This window comes from Bos grunniens, chromosome 3 (assembly GCF_055505025.1).
Source record: "Bos grunniens cultivar Pamir isolate PY7600 chromosome 3, Bosgru_T2T1.0, whole genome shotgun sequence".
NCBI lineage: Eukaryota > Metazoa > Chordata > Mammalia > Artiodactyla > Bovidae > Bos > Bos grunniens.
The window spans coordinates 90,358,310-90,377,286 of record NC_141167.1 but is presented as its reverse complement, the minus strand read 5'-3'; the positions used below and the strand labels follow the sequence as shown (position 1 = coordinate 90,377,286).

Sequence of the window (18,977 nt, the reverse complement as noted above, 5' to 3'; positions counted from 1 at the left end):
CAAAATATTTCCTCTAATCCTCTAAATAACTGTTGATGAGTTTTTAACTGTATTCAAATGGGTACCCAATAGCCACTCCTCTGAGGTCTGCACTCCCTTAGCCTCCATCCTATTCTTTATGGAAACAGAGTCATCTGGTTTCACCCTGGTTGGATAACCCAGGACAGTGGCAGACATTCTAAAGCCTGGCTAGTTGCCCCCTCCTCCACAATGGGGCTTGGGAGACATTCTCACTGCACAGTTCCTGTGGACTAAGAGCCTCTCCTGCTCCCTTGAAATCTACCAGCTCTGAAATTTATGATGAATTCCCTGTCCCTACTCCCAGAGGTAACTGCCAAGGAGACAGGTTAAAAGCCTATATTTATGGCAAGTGACACTTTCTGAACAAGATGTTGATTAAGGAGTGTGTTGGGTTCTTACTGTTCCACAAGCTCCAGAGGCTGAGCTGTGGGTGTGAAGATCATGTGGGGGTTAGGACACTGATCATCCCACTAAACCTGGAGGCCGTCAGAGGTCAGGGGTGAGGGGTGGGGTCAGGGGGACCTAACAGTGTTGTGCCGAAGTTAACTTGCACTGGCAGGTTGTTAAATGTCCAGAAATGTCCTGAGCTGGCTGTTAAACTGTTGGTAGTTTGAAACTGGCCATGATGGGGATATTTGCACCATGGAAATGGGTGAGCATTATAAATGAGAGTTGGCTCCCCTCCCCCAGAGGACTGGTTTACCTCCATTGCACTGGGCCACCCCCATTTTGGGTAGGTACTTTGTGGGGAAAGTGGTAGCCATTTGAGATTCTTGAGACTGTCCAGGGATCTGTCCAGATTGGAGGGATTTGTGGCCCCATGGGGGAGAGTTGCTTTATCTTGGGGGTGAGAGGCTGGTTTTAGGAGATGAGCAGGAAAGTCAATGAAAATAAACTTTGTTCTGCCAAGTGAGGCAGAACTGTGGCCGAGTGACCTACCTGGTCTTTGATCCAGGACATGGGGCAAATGCATCACAGTGACTCTGTTTATTTATAGTGAAAAAAAATTAGCTCAGTTATACATTTTTAAATTGTTTTTTAAATTTGTTTTATTATTTTTTACTGGGGTATGGTTGCTTTACAATATTGTGTTAGTTTCTGTTGTACAATGAAGTGAATCAGCTATATGTATGCATACGTCCCCTGCTTCTTGGACCTCCCTCCCATCTCCACTCCCATCCCACCCATCTAGGTCGTCACAGAGCTCTGAGCTGAGCTCCCTGTGCTACATAGTAGGTTCCCACTGGCTATCTGTTTTACACATGGCTGTGCACATATGTCAATCTTAGAACTACCATGCTGCTACTGCTAAGTTGCTTCAGTCGTGTCCGACTCTGTGTGACCCATAGATGGCAGCCCATCAGGCTTCCCGTCCCTGGGATTCTCCAGGCAAGAACACTGGAGTGGGTTGCCATTTCCTTCTCCAATGCATGAAAGTGAAAAGTGAAAGTGAATTTGCTCAGTCGTGTCCGACTCTAGCGACCCAATGGACTGCAGCCTACCAGGCTCCTCCGTCCATGGGATTTTCTAGGCAAAAGTACTGGAGTGGGGTGCCATTGCCTTCTCCGTAGAACTACCATAGGACCCAGCAATCCCACTACTGGGCGTATACCCTGAGAAAACCATAATTCAAAAAGACACATCGTTCCCATCATTCATTGCAGCACTGTTCACAATAGCCAGGACATGAAAGCAATCTAAATATCCATCGACAGATGAATGGATAAAGAAGATGTGGTACATATATACAATGGAACATTACTCAGCCATAGAAAGGAACAAAACAGGATCATTTGTAGAGATGTGGATGGACCTAGAGTCTGTCATACAGAGTGAAGTAAGTCAGACAGAGAAAAACAAATATTGTATATTGTCACCTGTATGTGGAATCTAGAACAATGGTACTGATGAACATGTTTGCATGGCAGACATAAGGAATGGAGGTGAGTTCAGTTATGCTTTTGAGTTAACATATTCCTCTCTTGGTTATCTTATCTACTGCATCCTTGCCTCCTTAATGCTCATTTCTTTTTCAAAGGGAAAGGGTAGCTTTGCAATCATAAACCCTAACATATAGATGTCTAAACATGTTTTGACTGACATTTAACAGCAGGTTGACAGCTGTATAGCTACTGCCAATGTGTGCAGTGCTGCAAAGGGCCCACTTACGTCCAGTTATCAATGTGAACCATGGAATAAGAAAATATCTCACGTGTGAAGCAAATACTCAAGTGCATCTGGTCAACTGGGGTCTTTTGTATGTGTAAGCCCCTACTTGTGAACATCAGGTAAATGTCTCTTCTGCTCCCTCCAGTGGATGTTTTGGCTTTAATTGAACATTAAGTCACAGACAGCCTGCTGGGTTAATCCTGGGCATTAGCCAATTGGTGCACATCAAGCACCCCAGACTCTTCCTTATGTATAGCTATTACAGTGCACACTGAAACACACAGACAGAACATAGATCCTCACAGACACATAGGGGGAAGCCTTGGAGAGTCAGTATAGGAGAGAGACACCCAGGGCTACGAATGTAACTGCTGAAAACAGACCCAAAGAAAGCAATGTAATTGCCATTAACCAGAGTGAATGGCCTGGCTGATGGATGCCAGCAACGTGTGAAGGCTTGATAATCGCCTGTTCATCCCAGGATGAATGTGATGCTTTTGTTCCTCTGCAAAGTATTTATTTGTACGAGATTAGATTTGACTGGGGAATGCTTTTCCCTTTTCTAAATTATTAACAGCTAATAAAAGGTTATAGCCAAATTCTCTGGCAACCTCACATGTGGAAAGAAGACCATCATTTTTATGCAGCTGCCATGCATTTTCCCTTCATGATTGAGGAATACAGGAAAAAAGGAGAAAGAATTGAGGTTATATTCAGTTCCGTGGGGTGTTTCTTTCTCCATTGACATCCCTTCTTGGCAGTTTGTTTACTTTGCGGGACAGGAGGAATTCTAGTTTTCAGTCTTTTCCACTTACAAATACAAGGCTGGGGCTCTTTCCAATCATTTTTGTCTTAGTGTTCTGCTCAGTTTCAGGCAGCACTGCCACTGTGGTTAATTCTGAAGGAGGGGACTTCTGACGGAGGTGGGCTTGTGGTTTGGAGGCAGCGTGTCGATCAGTCTGTCAGTCAGTTAACAAGGCTTTATTTATCTCAGTGGGTGCAGAGCTGCTTATTAGCTGATCGGGACACGTGGTCTCCGCGCCCGCAGTCTCTCCCCTCACACCAGCCTACACACAACTGTCATGTCAACTCCTTCTCCGACAGAGTTCCCATCCTCTTGGACTCTGCCCAAACACTTTTCATGACTCCCCATTTCCTTTAGAAAAAAATCCACGCAGTTTAGGTGGATATTCTGAGGTACACTCCCTTTAACCAATCTTCAAAACTTTAACTCATGTCTCCCAGAAGCCTCCTAGTAACCCCAAAGGGAATTACTTGTTTCCATCTCTATGCCTTTGCTCACACTTCCCTTTTGCATCTCATTTCTATGTGCCCAAGTCCTTTCCAGGCCCAGTTCAAATGGTACCTCTTTCCACGGAGGCTTCTCCGGTTACCACAGCCAGAAGGCCCCTTCTCCACCTCCACGTTCTTATAGAATCTTTACTTGTGCCTCATTTCTTGCACATCAAGTTCTACCTTGTCATCCAGCCATGGTGAGGCACAAGGGTAGGTTGTTGAGGAACACAGATTCTACAACCAGACTGAGAATCTGAATCCCAGATCTGTTACTTCCTCCCTATGTGAGCTCTCTGAGTCTCAGTTTCTTCCTCTTTAAAATGAGGAGAATTATAGTACCTGTATTTTGGAGTAGTTGCAAAGACTAAATGGCTTAATTTAGATAAAATGCTTTGAATATGGTCTGCTGGATAGTAAGTACCATAGAATTATTAGCTGTCATTATTTGAAAAAAGAAAGCATTATAATTCAGTAAAACTAATCTATAAACTAGACAAGACTGGTTCCAACTCTATGAATTTGTAATAATAACATATAGAATTTAACACTTTAACAATAGCATATCCTCATCCATAATTCAATGCCACCAATATTCATTGAGAGCACCTCTGTGCCAGGCATAGTGTCTCACCTTAATTCCTTTTTATATTTATTTATTATTTTTAAGTTTTTGGCTGTTCTGGGTCTTCATTGCTGCACGGGCTTTTCTCCAGTTGTGGCGACTGGGGGCCTACTCTAGTTGCATTTTGCGGGCTTCTCATTGTGGTGGCTCCTCTTGTCATGGAGCAGGCTTCAGCAGCTGTAGTAGGCGTGCTCAGTAGCTGTGGCCATGGGCTTAGTTGCTCTGCAGCTGTGGATCTTCCCGGACCAGCGATTGGACCATGTCCTGCATTGCCATGTGAATTCTTAACTACCAGACCTCCGGGGAAATCCCCTCACTTTAGTTCTTAACTTGAGTATTATGTTGTTCATCTTCAAGCATAAAATGCTGAAATTCAGCACATTTCAGGGTCTTCCCAGGCAGACTTAGCTCAGATGGATGAGAACCAGTCTTCTGACTCCCAGACAGAGCTAGTCTTTACTGCTGCCCTGTCTAGGATTCACTAAGAAGGCCCAAGTTGCTATTAGAGGCATTTGGATTCTCAGGAGAAGGATCATTGAGCCACTGTGCATCAGTAAGGACCTGCTGTGTCCTGAGCCATATTCCATATGTACAGACCCATGATCTTACAGACTGAAATGCCAGGCTTAGGCTAAAATAGGCAGTGAACTATGGTGGGTTACATACAGGTGATCTGCTTCTCAGCCCACTTGCAGAAACACTGGAGGCCAGATTTCTCTGTTTCTATCTCCCAGTCAGCAAAAGTATGTGTGAACTCTAGGAATACAAACTCCCTTCACTAATCAGTCTAATGAAAATTAATTAGGAAGGCAGATCTACTGCAGAAATCCCCAAACAAAACACAATATATTGTCTAATCATGCATGTCAAAGCCAGATAGAAATGTTTTAACATCATTTGTAATTATGGATGATCTGACCCATTGCTCTCCTCCACCTTGTTTAGAAACAGAACGTGGGCTTTTCTAGTTGTTCAGCCCTCTACTCCCAAATACATTGACTTCACCTCCTCGGATGCACCTCCCCCTGGCATTGTTCAGCCAGGTGTTGATTTGGGTTGTCTCTGCCTGATGCATGTACCCTACAGAGTGGGTCACGTCAGTGTGTGTGATGCAGCATGAACATTCCTGGAAGGCAGAGCTTGTATTCTTATAATTCTTTCTCTAAATGACCCAACACAGGGGCACACAAAGTATGGGACTTAAAGCTTTGATGGTGATGACAATTAGCATGTCTGTGTCTATAGCAAATTAAATTTTCTAAATCATTCAGTCTCAGACTCTTAGAGTTTTGATGATCTGGGTTCTAGTTTGGGTCCCAGCACTCATTTGTTGTGTGTCCCAGTCACAGTCCTGGTAGGAAGCAGTGGGCACATTTAAGAGTCAATGAAGAGGGTTAAAGGGAAACCAGAAAGGAATGGTGAAGCATCCTGAGTTTAGCAACAGCAGAGAAACTTCTACCATCCCTAGACCTGCAGGGCAAAGGGAGGGGTTGATCATCGGAACCTAGATAGACCTGTAGCTGTCACCAAGGACAGAGCCACCTGGCAGGAGCTGTTGTAGGCAGAGGAATAGCCATTGCCACACCCTGGCTGGACAGGGAACCAGCCGAGGGGAAAAAGCATCTCAGTTTCTTTCTTCTTCCACCCTCTATGTTCTTGCCATTGCTTCCCACTGGTTCAACTTAATGGAAAGTCAGAGGGTAAGGGACCTGTTGATACACTCCACAGAAGCCAGTCTCCTGGGGCACAGAGCTCAGTGGAGGGTGGGTGGGGGGAACACACAGACCACCCCGCAACCTTATACAGGTTCCTTTAAACATTCTTTGAGGCTCAGTTTTTAATTTATAAAGTGAGGAGAACTATAAGGCATACAAATGTGTGGGATTGTGATTGTTTTTTGGTACTTGCTTAGCTTTCATTTCATTCATCTGGGTGATGGGAGATGCAGGCCTAGAGCAGAAGAGAAGACTTGAGCAGGCACACCCTATGGACCAGGGTCACAGAAGGACCGAGGCCCTTCACTGCTGCTATCTCCACAGGGTAAGACAGAAATTTCAGATTTGCTCTTGATTCATATTAAAGTAATCTTCTTTTCTTTGCTGCAATTTATTCAGTTTTATGGAGCACATAAAGGTCTACAAAGGCAGGCTTTTGATGTAGTTATGCGGCTATAAACGTATACAGCTGTAATAATTGCATTTTAATGATTTCTTTATATTGCCATAATTGGTAGAGTTAATGATCATGTCAGGTGGACAGTGAAAAGAATGCTCTCTTGCAGCCAATCCTCTTCTCAACCTCTTGGGCTGTCTAGGGATTATGGAAAGATAGATATTTCCTGATTCCCCTTTACCCATACTGAATGGACTCCCAACGGATAATTACTGAAACTCCCAGGTTCTCCTTGCCAAATGCTTCCATGTGATACATATATTTAATTTGTCTGTTTCATGAGCAAACTTCTTCACCCCTGGCTCCAGAAGGAGCCAGGCACATTGTCTGTTTTTCTTCTTCTTGTTGCTACAGTTTCCCTGCGCAGTGGTTTTCCATTTCAGGCTTCATTACTGAAGAAAGATCTGGGAAATAAAAGCATTTGAGGCTGGTGTGTGCACGTGTGCCTGTTATTTAATCATGTCCCAAGTGCTGAGAAAAAAAGTCCGTCTGAGATCAGAGCTGGGTGAAAGATCTTGATTTTAGCTGGAGGGGAAAAGGGAAGCTAAGAATCAGCTTGACTGAAAACTCTCATAAAATTTGCAAAATCCTGAAACTGAAAGTTCTGCAGTGCGGAGTCTTTCTCATGCATTGTAAACAGGGTCAGTTACAACCTCTTGGAGCTGGGCTAAGGTGGAGGCTATTGTCAGTCAAACTAATGTTGGGCTTTGAATGGGGGTGGAGGGAACTGACCCTCAAAATAGAGATTGCGTTGGGCAAGACTAGAAAATAAATAATCCCCTTCCTCCTACCTTTCCCATCTGCTTCTGGCAAAGAGGAAAAGGAAGCCATTAACTGTCTCTCTGGTTTAATATGCGTTGCTGAGATTCTGGACAGCTCCTGGGGTGGGGGCTGTCAACTTGATTACTGGTGACAGTGATGGTGGTGGTGGTGGTAGTGGGGTTGGGAAGAGAGGGTCACAGAAGAGTAAAGAAGTGAGGGGTGGGTATTTTGAGCAGAGCATAACCAGAGCTGGTTGATGTTCAGTAAATAACTATTGATCGATTTGATCATTTAAATTGGTTTTACAATGAGTCAGTGCCAGCAGACCACTTCATTTCCTTATGCTATGTTGAGGCTAATCTGAAAAATGGATTTTATGCTCTGAACACTCACCAACCCATGGTGTGGAGAGGAATCAGGGGAAAAGCCAGTGTGGCAGGGGAGGCCAGCCTAGCATGAAACATTTGTCAGAGGAGCTGTATAAAATGGTTACTCTCACGAAAATGCTATGGAATTGCCTGCAAAGTGGTCTTGGATAGGGAGGGAATCTTTTCCATTCCAAGAGCTATCAGCACAGAGAACCAACTTCTGCATTCTTCTTGGAGATATGAGGGAATAATAATCATCTGGGTGGATTTACGTCTGGCCTCTGGTTTTGAATTGGGCTGGGAGGAAGAAGATTCACAGTGTGACCATTTTGGCCTTATGTCAAGTCTGAATAATCTGTTTCTAGGAGCGTTACTTGAGGGCCTTTAGGAAAAGCTTCTCTCCTGCCTTCCTCTTTCCAAATACCTCCTCATTTACTTTTCTTGAAATACCATCTGCAGACATTAGGGCCAGTGGGCATCCTTTTGAAAATTAGCACTCCATGATTAAGGGAACAATGAGGCTACACTATAGCTTGGTGTGAATTATCCATATCAGCATGTAAATCTCCGACAGTGAGGCAATATCAGCAGCATTGGGGGAGGAAGAAGATGATGTAGGAAATGGGAAGCATGGACATAATTTGGTCACCGTGGAGCACTGGCCTTTGGAGGAGGCCATAGATGAGGAATATTTTTCTTAAGCATAAGGAGAAATACACCAGGGGGTGAGGGAACTGGAGAGATGCTTTACCTACTTTGGTAATTTTCATTAATTCAGATCTGATCAGAGGCAGCCCCTTTCCTTTCAGTGAATTCTGGTCGCTCTCTTAGGACCTTTTGCATTCTGAGTTTTCAGAAGACAGGTCCATCCTATACGATGGGCCTGGGATGACAATCCAGCTAGGTTTTTTAGGTTATGTCTGTCTATGTGGAAAACGGATTGACTATAAAACAAATGACGTTATGGTGTTGAGATTTACTGGTTTTACTTTTCTTTCACAATCATCTCCTCTGGTCTTCACAAAAATCTGTGAGGGCAGAACCAAAAATCTTAGACTCGTGGAAAGGTACCGACTTTTCCTGTGGAATTCAGCAGGTAAGGGGCAGAGCCTGGAGCTTGAGGCCTCAGTGCTCTCCTACCACAGAGTCAATAGCTGAGCTGGAAATATCTCTTTTATTGAGCATCTTTCAGTTTAACCCTGCTTATCAGGGGGATGAACAAATGGCCTTGGAAGGACTTGGTCTCTGAATTGTTAATTATTCAAGATGATATACTCAGAAAAAGAATTCAGGATTCTGAGAATGTAATTGTTGAAAATCCCCAAGAACCCCACAGGCTACAGTTGTCTGGCCAATCGGGTTCTTTCCAGTCCAGAACTGCAGCCATTTGGCAACTTTTTCAAGTGTATATGACTGAGAATCAATGGTGATGAGGTTCCTTCCATTACATCTCCTTCACTTTGCAGAGACTCAGGCATAATAAATGTGATGGATATGCCTGCCAGATGGAAATTAGAACCATTTGCCACTAACACACCTTCTCTCCTGGCTGCTGCCAATGTAGGAAGAGATCTAGAAAGAGAGTGAAGGGATAAGTGACTCAGTTCAGATACAACAAGGAACAAATGTGACAAAGTCCTCCTCTATGTGCTTTTCCAGCTACTGAATTCTCTTTTGGATTTACTTTTGTCAAACAGCTGTTCTAAATTTCTGGCCATTTTTACGAGCCTCTTAGAATCACCTTTTTATTAGTTCTTTTGTAATTTACTCCTCTATTTTCATTCATTTACTCATGAAGATCTTTTCATCCTTTCGTTTACCTAATCATACCATCATTCATCTAGCTAATCAACTATCTATTCATCTGTCCATCCAACAAATACTCAGAACTTGCTCAGAAAATCACTGTATCCGGTGCTGTGGGAGATGCAAAGATGAATAAAATATAGTCTCTGTATTAGTCAGCATCCTAACTAAAAAACAGGGAGACCATTTAAAGAATTTGTAGCAGAGGGAATTTAGTATAAGGAATTGGAGATAGAAGCACTGGGAAACCAAACGAGATGGTGTGGCAATACAGAACTTCACGACACTTGGGTGATACAACTGCCCCTCAGCTGAGGAAACAAAGGGGAATGAGAGGTTACCAGAGCCCAGGGTTTGGGGTCATCAGGTGGAAGTAGAATCATGATGGATGTATTAGTGGGAATTTGAACCAGGGTAGATGTGAGTAGGAGCTGGAGCCATGGAGGAGTCACAGCAGCTGCAGAGATATGGGCTGGAAAAAAGAGGGATGGCTAGAAGCTCCCAGGCTTCTCCCTTCCTCCTTTCCTCTTTTCTTCTGATAGTACTTCCCCTTTGCAGGACCCTGCTAGAAGCCGAGAGATGCAACTTGCAGGGACCAATTTCCTCACTGTATGATACAGAATTGAGCAAAGGAAGGGTGACCAATGGATCTGAGGTAAATGGGTCCAGTGCCAGCATAGCTCAGTACTGGAAGTGGGGAAGGAGAATCCAGGTCTGGTCCACTCAGGCCCTAGTAAAATCTCTGATTTTAGAATTGCTTCAGGAAGGGATTGGAACTTTGGTAGCATGACCTAATGATCCTTTCAGGAATCCAGTTAAAGACTGGGTGCTCTTTCCAATGTGATCACCCTATGGAAGAGCCAGCTGTGAGCAGGGAAATTTAGGTTGAGTGTAAATACAACATCATGGTGCCTCTGAGGTCAGGAAATGGTTATTTCTGATGCTTGATTATCAGCTACCACTCCAGTCTGCATGCATGCCACATTTGAGTCAAACAAAGTCAGTCATGCTCTTTCACATCATCTTGCCTTGGTTGGAGCTGTTCCCTTCGTCCAAAGAGTCCTTGTCCCTCTTTTCTACTTGGAGAATTCTTATTCCTCCTTTGATGACCAGCACAGTTGTCACATCTGTGGAGACTCTATCCTGCCTCCATGCTCCCCTAGCACATTCTTCATATCTGTGTACAGAGCCCAGTATAATGTATATTGCTGGTTAATTGTTGTGTGTTTTTCTCTCCCACTGCTCAAGAATTCCTGGGGAGCAGGGACCACATCTTAATCACTACTCCACACTCAAGTCTAGCACAACGTCTGGCATAATGTAATCCATAAGTATTAGTTGAGGAATTGAATGTGTTATCATTGCATATGTCTAAAAACAAATAGATAAATAAAACATCTGTTCTCTGAGGGCCTCAACCTTTCCCACCTCCCACAGGGGTGATGGTTATTAATTATTGAGGGGGCAGGGGTGGGTTAACCAGGTGAATCTCCATCCCTTGCTTTCTCATGCACGAGACCCTTGAAATATCCCTTTGGAAAGAAATTCCTAGTGGAGCTGTGTCTAACGGCTGTGAGCAGCTACTGGAACTTTCCTTTTGATGTTTTATAAATGTGTCTTCTCAGCCCAGCTCAGCCCGACATGACTAGGCAGAGCTCTTGTCTGTTTTGAAAGACTCAGACAGCTCATACGGCTTGATCACTTGTGTGAATTTTTGGATGTAGGAAACAGGATATTTTCTCCCTTTCTTCTCCATATTTTAATCCTTCTTTCTTTTCTTATGCCAAGAGAGAACTCCTCTGCCCTACACCTGGCCCGGCCCAGACCTCTGTGTATTTGACCTGGTCTGGGGAAAAAGCACTGTCAGCTTGTCTCTTTAGGGCATCTGACCTGCTATATGAGTCCTGGAACTTCTGAGCTTATTTGCTGACTCTCAGGCCACTCCATGACTCCTACAACAGAGAGGGAAGTGGGTCTGGATGAGAACCTCCTGTTGTTCAGGTAAAATGTTAACGTCAACAGTTACAAATGCCCTTCCTTCAAGAGTGCCTATCTCTCTCTCTCTCTCTCTTTTTTTTTTTTTCATCTTTAATGCTTCCCAGGAAGTTCTGTAGGCTAGAAGGAGATGCTGGTAATCATTAGTCCCTTTATGATGAGTAAAATGAGGCCAGAATAGGAAAAAAAAAAAATCACAGTAAGAGGCAGTGAGCAGAACGTCATGATGGGGGTCCTCTGTCCCAGCCCTGGACGCCACCAAAGTCTGTGGATGAGGTGAGGCCCCTTCTGAGGAGGGGTGACCTCAGGAGCTGTTGGGGGAGGAGCTTGGACCCACACAGGGGACTGGTGAGGGCCCCTTGGCTGCTAACAGGATGGGGACCTGGGGTCCTTCTGGGGCTCTGTATAGCCAGTCCTCTCACATCTGCTTTCTCTTGCCTGCTGGTGAGAGATGGGAGATGAACAGTGAAGCTGAGATTTTCACTGGGACCAACAGCCAGGGTGTCTCTGAATCTTGGTCTTGTTTGTTTTTGTGGCCTTGGGCAAATTACCTAAACTCTCTGAAAGTTGGATTTCTCACCTGTAAATGGAGAAAATTCCTGCCTACAGCTGTTTTGAGGATTAAATGAGAGAGGGAGTTTAGCCCTATGCCTGGCATATACAGCATCTATGACTATAATGGCTTTCATTACCCAGGCTCATTCCCTCTTACTTTCCCCAGCTCTGCACTTCACTTTGGGGCTGGTCTGTCCTCTTGATTGTGACCAGCTTCTCAGAGGAAGGGCAGCTCCAGCCAGAGAAGCCTGCAGCCTCTGAGCCTAAACCCACAGCTTTCTTCCACTGCCTTCCTTTTGCCAGCTCCTCTGCCACTAATGTCTGGTTCTGTTTCAGAGGGATCCCCTGGAGAGAGGTTAGGAGGAAGAGGTGGTGTCAGGGGTGAAGGGGGGGATGGATGGGCTCTGTGAAAAAATGTCAGATGAGGGCAAAGGTCTGGTCTAACCCAAAGGAAGGAGAGGACTGGGGTCGTTCTTTGGAAATGAATGGGCAAGTGGAGTAAGGAGTGAACGGGAGCCTTGAAGATGGTCTTAGAAATGAGAAAAAAACTACCAGAAGCCACAGCTGAGAATTAAGTCAGAGAAGGATCATGTAGGACTGAGGGAAGGGAAGATGGCCAGATCCAATCTTCTCGCACAAGGTGAAGCAGCTGGGCCTGACTCCAAGGCCCCGCTCCCCTTGTCACCCCAGCCCCCGTCGTCCACCAGTCATCTCTGCTCGTCACCTCACATCGGGGGCTTCAAGGTGGTCCAGCTGCTCTCCCTTCGTGTGACTTCCTGCGTAGCTCCTGGACTGAATTGGGAGGTTCTCTTCTCTGTCGCATCCTTGTCCCATGTGCTCTTTCTCCTGCTTGCTTTTGCTCCTGGGCCGATTGGAGCTGAGTTTTGCTGCTGAGCAGGGTTGGCCTTCACTGCTGTCTGGGAAGATTGGACCTGGCTGCTGGCAGACGTTTCCAGGTCTTTTGATGAATGGACCCATGTAAATGGAGGGTAGCAAGTGGCTGGTGGGGAGGGTGGGAAAGAGCCAGAGTGCCAGTCTCCTTACCTTCCCTGAAAATTTGGGAATTTCTGCAGATGTGAATTCTACTTTTTCTACCCTAGTCCTCATTGCCCCTTCCTCACTGTCACTCCCTCTTGCCTCTACTTCCAGCGATGACTTGGTGGCTCTCAAATAACAAGTATCTTTAGGGACACCTGTAGCTAGAGGAGACCTGGTTCTTATGAGCTGAAATTGGTGAGCAAGGATACCCCTGACCTGCTGCTTTGACCAGGATGCCAACCATGGTGAGGGGAAATGGCAGGGATACCCCAAGAAGGGCTGGGGTGGAGCCACGTACTGGCAAAGGAAGAACTCATGCCCCAGGGAGCCTGCTCACTGTGTTTTTAAGAGAGTCTAAGGACAGAGGTTTCAGGGACTGCATCTGTACTGACAGGGGAAATGGGTGGAAAAGTCAAAGGCTGGCTCATTTATATGGCAGGGTCCATAGTTCCCCCACACTGCACTGGTCACATATGCTGACTTCCCCCGTCTTCTAAGGACGCAGCATGTTTCACTGACATGGACTTTGAGCAAGTGGATTGGAACTTACCTGTTGGTCTATACAATGCTGTGTGTGCTAAGTCGCTCCAATTGTGTCTGACTCTTTGTGACCCTAGGGACTACAGTCCACCAGGCTCCTCTGTCCATGGGATTCTCCAGGTAAGAAAACTGGAGTGGGTTGCCATGCCCTGCTCCAGGGGATCTTCCCTGCCCAGGGATCAAACTCTCATCTCCTGCATTGGCAGACAGATTCTTTACCACTAGTGCCACCTAAGCCCCTGAACCATGCTAGAAGTTTGTAGCCCCAACTTTGTAAATTTACTAAAGATATTAAATCCTTTCCTCACCATGCCCTAAAAATTTGTGCTCCTCTAACCAGACACACAGTCCATAGGAAGCCTCCAGAGTTGAAATTCTCCTGGGAATAGTACTTGCTCTCAGAACTTGACAAGTTTCCCCACTGAAGGAGATTAATCCATCCATCCAGGATTGAACATGTGAACAAGTGAGTCTGTAAGCAAGACCCTCCAATGAACTTGCATCTTGTACAATAATCTAGAAGCTCTGGGCCTATGAAAGGAGGCAGATTGCTGTGGGGCAAGAGAGTGGATGCCCCTGGATTCAGACTCTTTTGTCTCAGTTACTCACAACAGACTAGGGTTTGAGCCACATCTTAGGACACAGTGTGACCGTGCTGGCTTGTGCAGACCCTGGATGAGACCCACCTGTGGTATGGGACATGTCTGAAGGAAACAGCTTTAAGTACCTGAATGGTAGGGAGCACAGCCCAGGGGTGCAGTCAGCGTGGGTGATGGTGTTGCCCAGGGAGGGAACAGGTCTGATAGAAGACATCCTGGCATGTGGCTATAGCAGACAGACAAAGAACATGTGATTCTTAGAAGTCAGGCAAGCATGAGGTTCATCAAGCACATCTTGTTTCTTACAGCATTTATTTATTTACAACACCTTGTTATTTCAAAAACAATCTCATATGACTTTGTTATATAGATGTTACTAAAATCATTCCTGAGCTTTTGACCATTAATGTAAAGTATGTAAAATGAACAGTGTAGACTGTGACTGCAAAACTGCTATGACGGACACATTGAACCAGAACTCTACTCCCAGAAACTTGAATTTTGATATAATTTCACACTTAGAGAAAAGTTGTTATCCTTTTGCAATTGCTTTATTATGCTATCAGGTGTTTCTGAATGAAGGGGCAGCACAGGAGCCATCAGGCTGGGGAAAGTGGTGCCAGCCTTCAGGGGACATGCAACCACAGGCAAGGTGGCCCTGGAGAGACAGGGGGCAGAGGTGGTCAGCAGGGCTGCAGAACATGTGCTGAACTGGCCGTGGTGTAATTGTCCAGAGGCATGGAGTACTTAAAGCCCAGTTTGGCCACCTCTAGTTCTTCTATCTTTGGAAAACTGCTGACCCTCTCTGAGCTTCCATTTCTTCCTGGGTAAATGGGAATGTAGTAATGGCTTGGTAAGTAGCAATATCTACTATAGCAGATCTCTTGTGAAGATGGAATGCACTGATGTGTGTAAAGTACCTTACAGAGCCTGGCACATTAGTGCCAGTTATTGAGTTGGTGCTTAATAAACAGTAGTTATTAATAAGTTTGATGATGGTGATTAGAATAATAGAGAGGTTAAGATTGGAACCAGAAGCCTGGCCCAGCGTGACATGGCAGGTGAGGCCAGCAGGTTGGGCCTGCAGGAGCTGGGAGGGGCACAGGACATGCATTCCAGGCAGGACTCATGCTTCCCTGGGCTTCATGGCATGACTGCTGGTGTGGGGAGGACCAAGTGAGGAATTCTTCTGCTTGAGAAACCGAGTTCCTCTGGTCAAACTCCAGGGGTTGGGGATCCTGGGTAAGGAAAGATGAAAACTGTTGGCCATAGAATGCCCCTCCCTTGGCCAGAGGAAGGATGAATGGAATATTTGAGATGCTGGAAGCCCTCCTACATGGTAAGTTCAAAGAAATGTCTCGCTTCTCTGAGGATTCCAAAAAGACTTTGCAAAAATGTAATTAAGTTCCAAGTCCCTGGAAATCAATCATGCTCCCAGGAACTAATACCTTGTCTTGTTGATTAGAAGTGAGGGGAGCCAGGGGCAATTACTCTCTGATGAAGGAAATTCTTTGCTCAGAGATCCAAGGACTCAGAGAGGCAAGGCCAGGGAGTGGGAACAGGGGAGGGGGTGAGGGTGGCAAGGCAGCCTCCGGGAACCACGTCTAATTACACATGACCTGTTTCTCTGGGCCAAAGTTCTCCATTGGACACAAAGTCCATCTTCAGATCTGTACTGCAATCTCAGGAGCTTCTCTTCATATTAGGGGAAACCAAGTAGCAGCAAAGATTGGATCTCAGGGCTCACCAAGGCCATCAGTCACTGTTTAGTCCATTTCCCTACTGCCGGCAAGTGGGGACAAAGGACAGCCTGCCACTTAGCCACCCCTGCAGAGTGGTTTCTTGTAGCCAGCCCGGTCCTAGGTACTGGGAATGGTACTTGCTCCCAGAACTTGACAAGTTTCCCCGCTGAAGGAGCTTAACACTGAACAGGAAGTAAAGAGCCCCAGAACCCAGACAGAGGTCTGCCTCTAATCACCTGTGGAATTAAAGAGGAGGGTGGTACAAAGTGTAAGGTCTCCTCCCAGCTCAGAGACCCTTCTCTCCAGTTCTCTGCTGCATGGAAGGAAATGGAGAGCAGCCTGGAGGCTGAGCAGCAGGGTGAATACAGAGAGAAGTGGAGGAGATGGAAAACAAAGAGATGGGTGAGATGCAAGTGGGGATGATAGATGAAGGGTTAAGGACTGAGCACAGACATGGAGAACAGTCAGCTGACAGTGATGCTGGCTGTGCAGCTGAGGTCTTGGAGGGCTGAGAGGATGGTGGGAGAAGGGCAGTGATTCAGTCCAACATAGATTTATCTCAAACCAGAAAACCCGACCCAACCTGTTTCCACACCAGCCCCAGCTCTCTCTCCTCCCTGCTCCAGCAGATCCCAGCACATGCTGAGGGGCGTGAAGGTGCAGAAAAAGAGATGAAAGCAGTCAGAAACCTTTGGAAACAGCTGCCTCCGTATCTATCCCTTGAGTTCTGGGGCAGCTCCCAGTGGGTTCCAGACCTGGGTGCCTGTGAGTGACCAGCAGCAGGGCAGCCTGAGACCCAGAGGGGCTGAGGGTCAGAGGTTGAGCTGGGTGGAGGCCTTAGGATATGGCGAGCTCCCAGTATCAGTGGCACGTTTGCCCCAAGGCACCATTGCCCCAGGGGCTTCCGCTCTCTAGGGCTTGGGAAGTGTTAGTCGCTTAGTCGCATCCAACTCTTTGTGACCCCATGGACCTGTCAGGTTCCTCTGTCTGTGGGATTCTCCAGGCAAGGATACTGGAGTGGGTTGCCATTCTCTTCTCCAGGGGATCTTCCCAACCCAGGGATTGAACCCTGGTCTCCTGAATTGTAGGTGAATGCTTTACCTCTGAGCCACTGGAGAAACCTAAGTAAGAGAATAGCAGGCATCCCAGAGGGTGTGTGTGAAAGCACCTCAAAGGCCTTCAAAGACCTTGCTGTAAAAAAATGTAAAAAGAAAATTATCACTCTCTTCTTCAGCCTGGCTTCCTGAGCCCTCGACTCTCCATTGAGTGGGCTGGCCCCACCCAGTAGGCAAGACACAGGAGGTGGCAACTCCCATTTCTGGCACCAACAGGCCCACCATCCAATCTTAATTCTCTTTCCGAGTTTCCCACACAACTTTGGGCTAGAAATTCTTCACAGATCAAGCAATTGAGCTTGTTCTGCTGAAGCAACTAGCCCAGAGGAGTGGTTAAAAGCAGGTACTTTGGAATTACAAGGATATTGGTTCAAATCTCAGATCACCGACTTATTAGCTGGATGATTTAAAGCAATTTCTTTACAGATGGACACTCATTCCTTCATCTGTACAATGGGCAAAAATAATATCTTCCTCATGAAGCTTGTGAGGATTAAAAGGGATCACCCAAGTAAAGAGCTTAACATAGTGCCAAGTTCATAATCACCACCACCACCACCACTACTATTACTGCTACTTCTACTATCCAGGCCATCTTACCCTAGGGTAAGTGTTTTCCTGAAACTTCACCTTGACCTGATTAAGTTGCTTTGGTTCCTTGACCTGTTTTGGGTTCTCCAGAGGCAGAGGGATGGCTGAGATGAACTCTGGAACTCAGGGGTCCAGAACAGCCCTCCTGGTGTCTTCACTCTCACAGCCCACCTTGGTAGTTCAGTATCCCTTCTTCCATTCCCCGCTTCTTTGACTCATATCTGAGTGAACTGAAGATCTTCTGCCCTTCCCTTTCCCATATGGCAGCTCCAGGAGTAGAGGTCCTGGCCCCTGCAGGTCCCTCCTGGCACACGTGGGCCTCTCTCCTGACCTGCTGTTTGTGCTGTGCCATTGAAGGCTATTTGCTTTCCCAGCTGCTAATGGCCAATTTTCTGTGAATCATAATTGCTTTACCCCATTAGGCAGGATCATTAAGATTGTATGGTGGGCCTGTTGGCTCAGCACACAGAGGAGCTGACAGCTGTCCTGGGCTCTCCCCTAGTCCTCATCCTCAGCTTCAGCTGCCTCCTCCCCTGAAGCCTGGATCATCCCACTCTAGGGACATGGAAGGGCTGCAACCTGTCTTTAGGCCCTGGGGTCCTGCGATGAATTCCAAAAGATGCTATTGAGCACTCATTGCAAGAGGCCAGCTACCCAGTTTGCTGGCATTAATGTACATCCATTGAATACTTCCTGTGTGCCTGGCCTTGTGCTAAACACAACATATAAATGATCTCATTTAATCCTAACAGCAGCCTTAAAACTGTGCTACTGTTATTAACCTCAATTTACAGATGAGAAAACCGAGGCTATGAGAAGTTACATAAGCACTTGAAATCCCCCTAATAGGAGACAGAGCTGGGATTTGAAATGTGAGCAGTCTGACTCCAGAACCTATGTTCTTAATCACCCCTCCTTGGCCTGTGTGTGCAAAGGACAAAAATTTAACTGTTTTCCTTCTTTCTCACTTCATTTTTCATTTTCCTTCATTGCATTTTCATCTTTATAAATACCACTCAGGCGGCTTCTGCATTGCAGGGCATAGTGCTGAAACCTTGGTTGTTGTGCAATTAACAGAAGGTTATAGATCCCCTAGCTCTCTGGCTATACCCTGAAGACAATTACATGCAGAAAAGCAAACAAGTTGAGGGGAAATAATCCTGCATTATGAAACCAAGTAGAAATCATTTGAGGTATCTGTTGTTTTTGGATTATCCATGAGTGTGGATAATCAAGAGTTGCTGTATTTTTTATGCACAACTTAATCTGCAGCTTCTAAACAACTTCTGCAGTATAATTTTGGACAACAAATTAGTTTCAGATGAGAGACTCTTGCTCCTCCTTGAAAAACATTCTTCATTTCAAATTATCCTTGCTGCCAGCCACCAGGGCTGACAAGAAAGCAGAGAATTAAGCTGTTGAGACAAATCCTGGCTCTCGGTTGCCTCTTGTTTTCCCCGTTGCAGATCCTCTTTGCATCTTGGTCTTCAGGGGACATCTCCAGCAGGGAGGAGGAGCTGGTCCAATGTCATGGCTGGGCCTCCACGCTTGTTGGGAGCTCTCCTTTTCCCTTCCTGGTGGCTCTG

At 45.9% G+C, this 18,977-nt stretch overlaps 1 long non-coding RNA gene across 1 annotated transcript in view; it reads left to right on the top strand.

The window, feature by feature from the left end:
- The first annotated feature begins 5,983 nt into the window (after positions 1 to 5,983).
- Positions 5,984 to 18,977, top strand: part of LOC147376053 (uncharacterized) — a 35,083-nt gene continuing 22,089 nt past the window's right edge. Inside the window, exon 1 of the long non-coding RNA XR_015160675.1 lies at positions 5,984 to 6,148. This is a non-coding gene — a long non-coding RNA (uncharacterized LOC147376053). The remainder of the gene's footprint in view (positions 6,149 to 18,977) is intronic.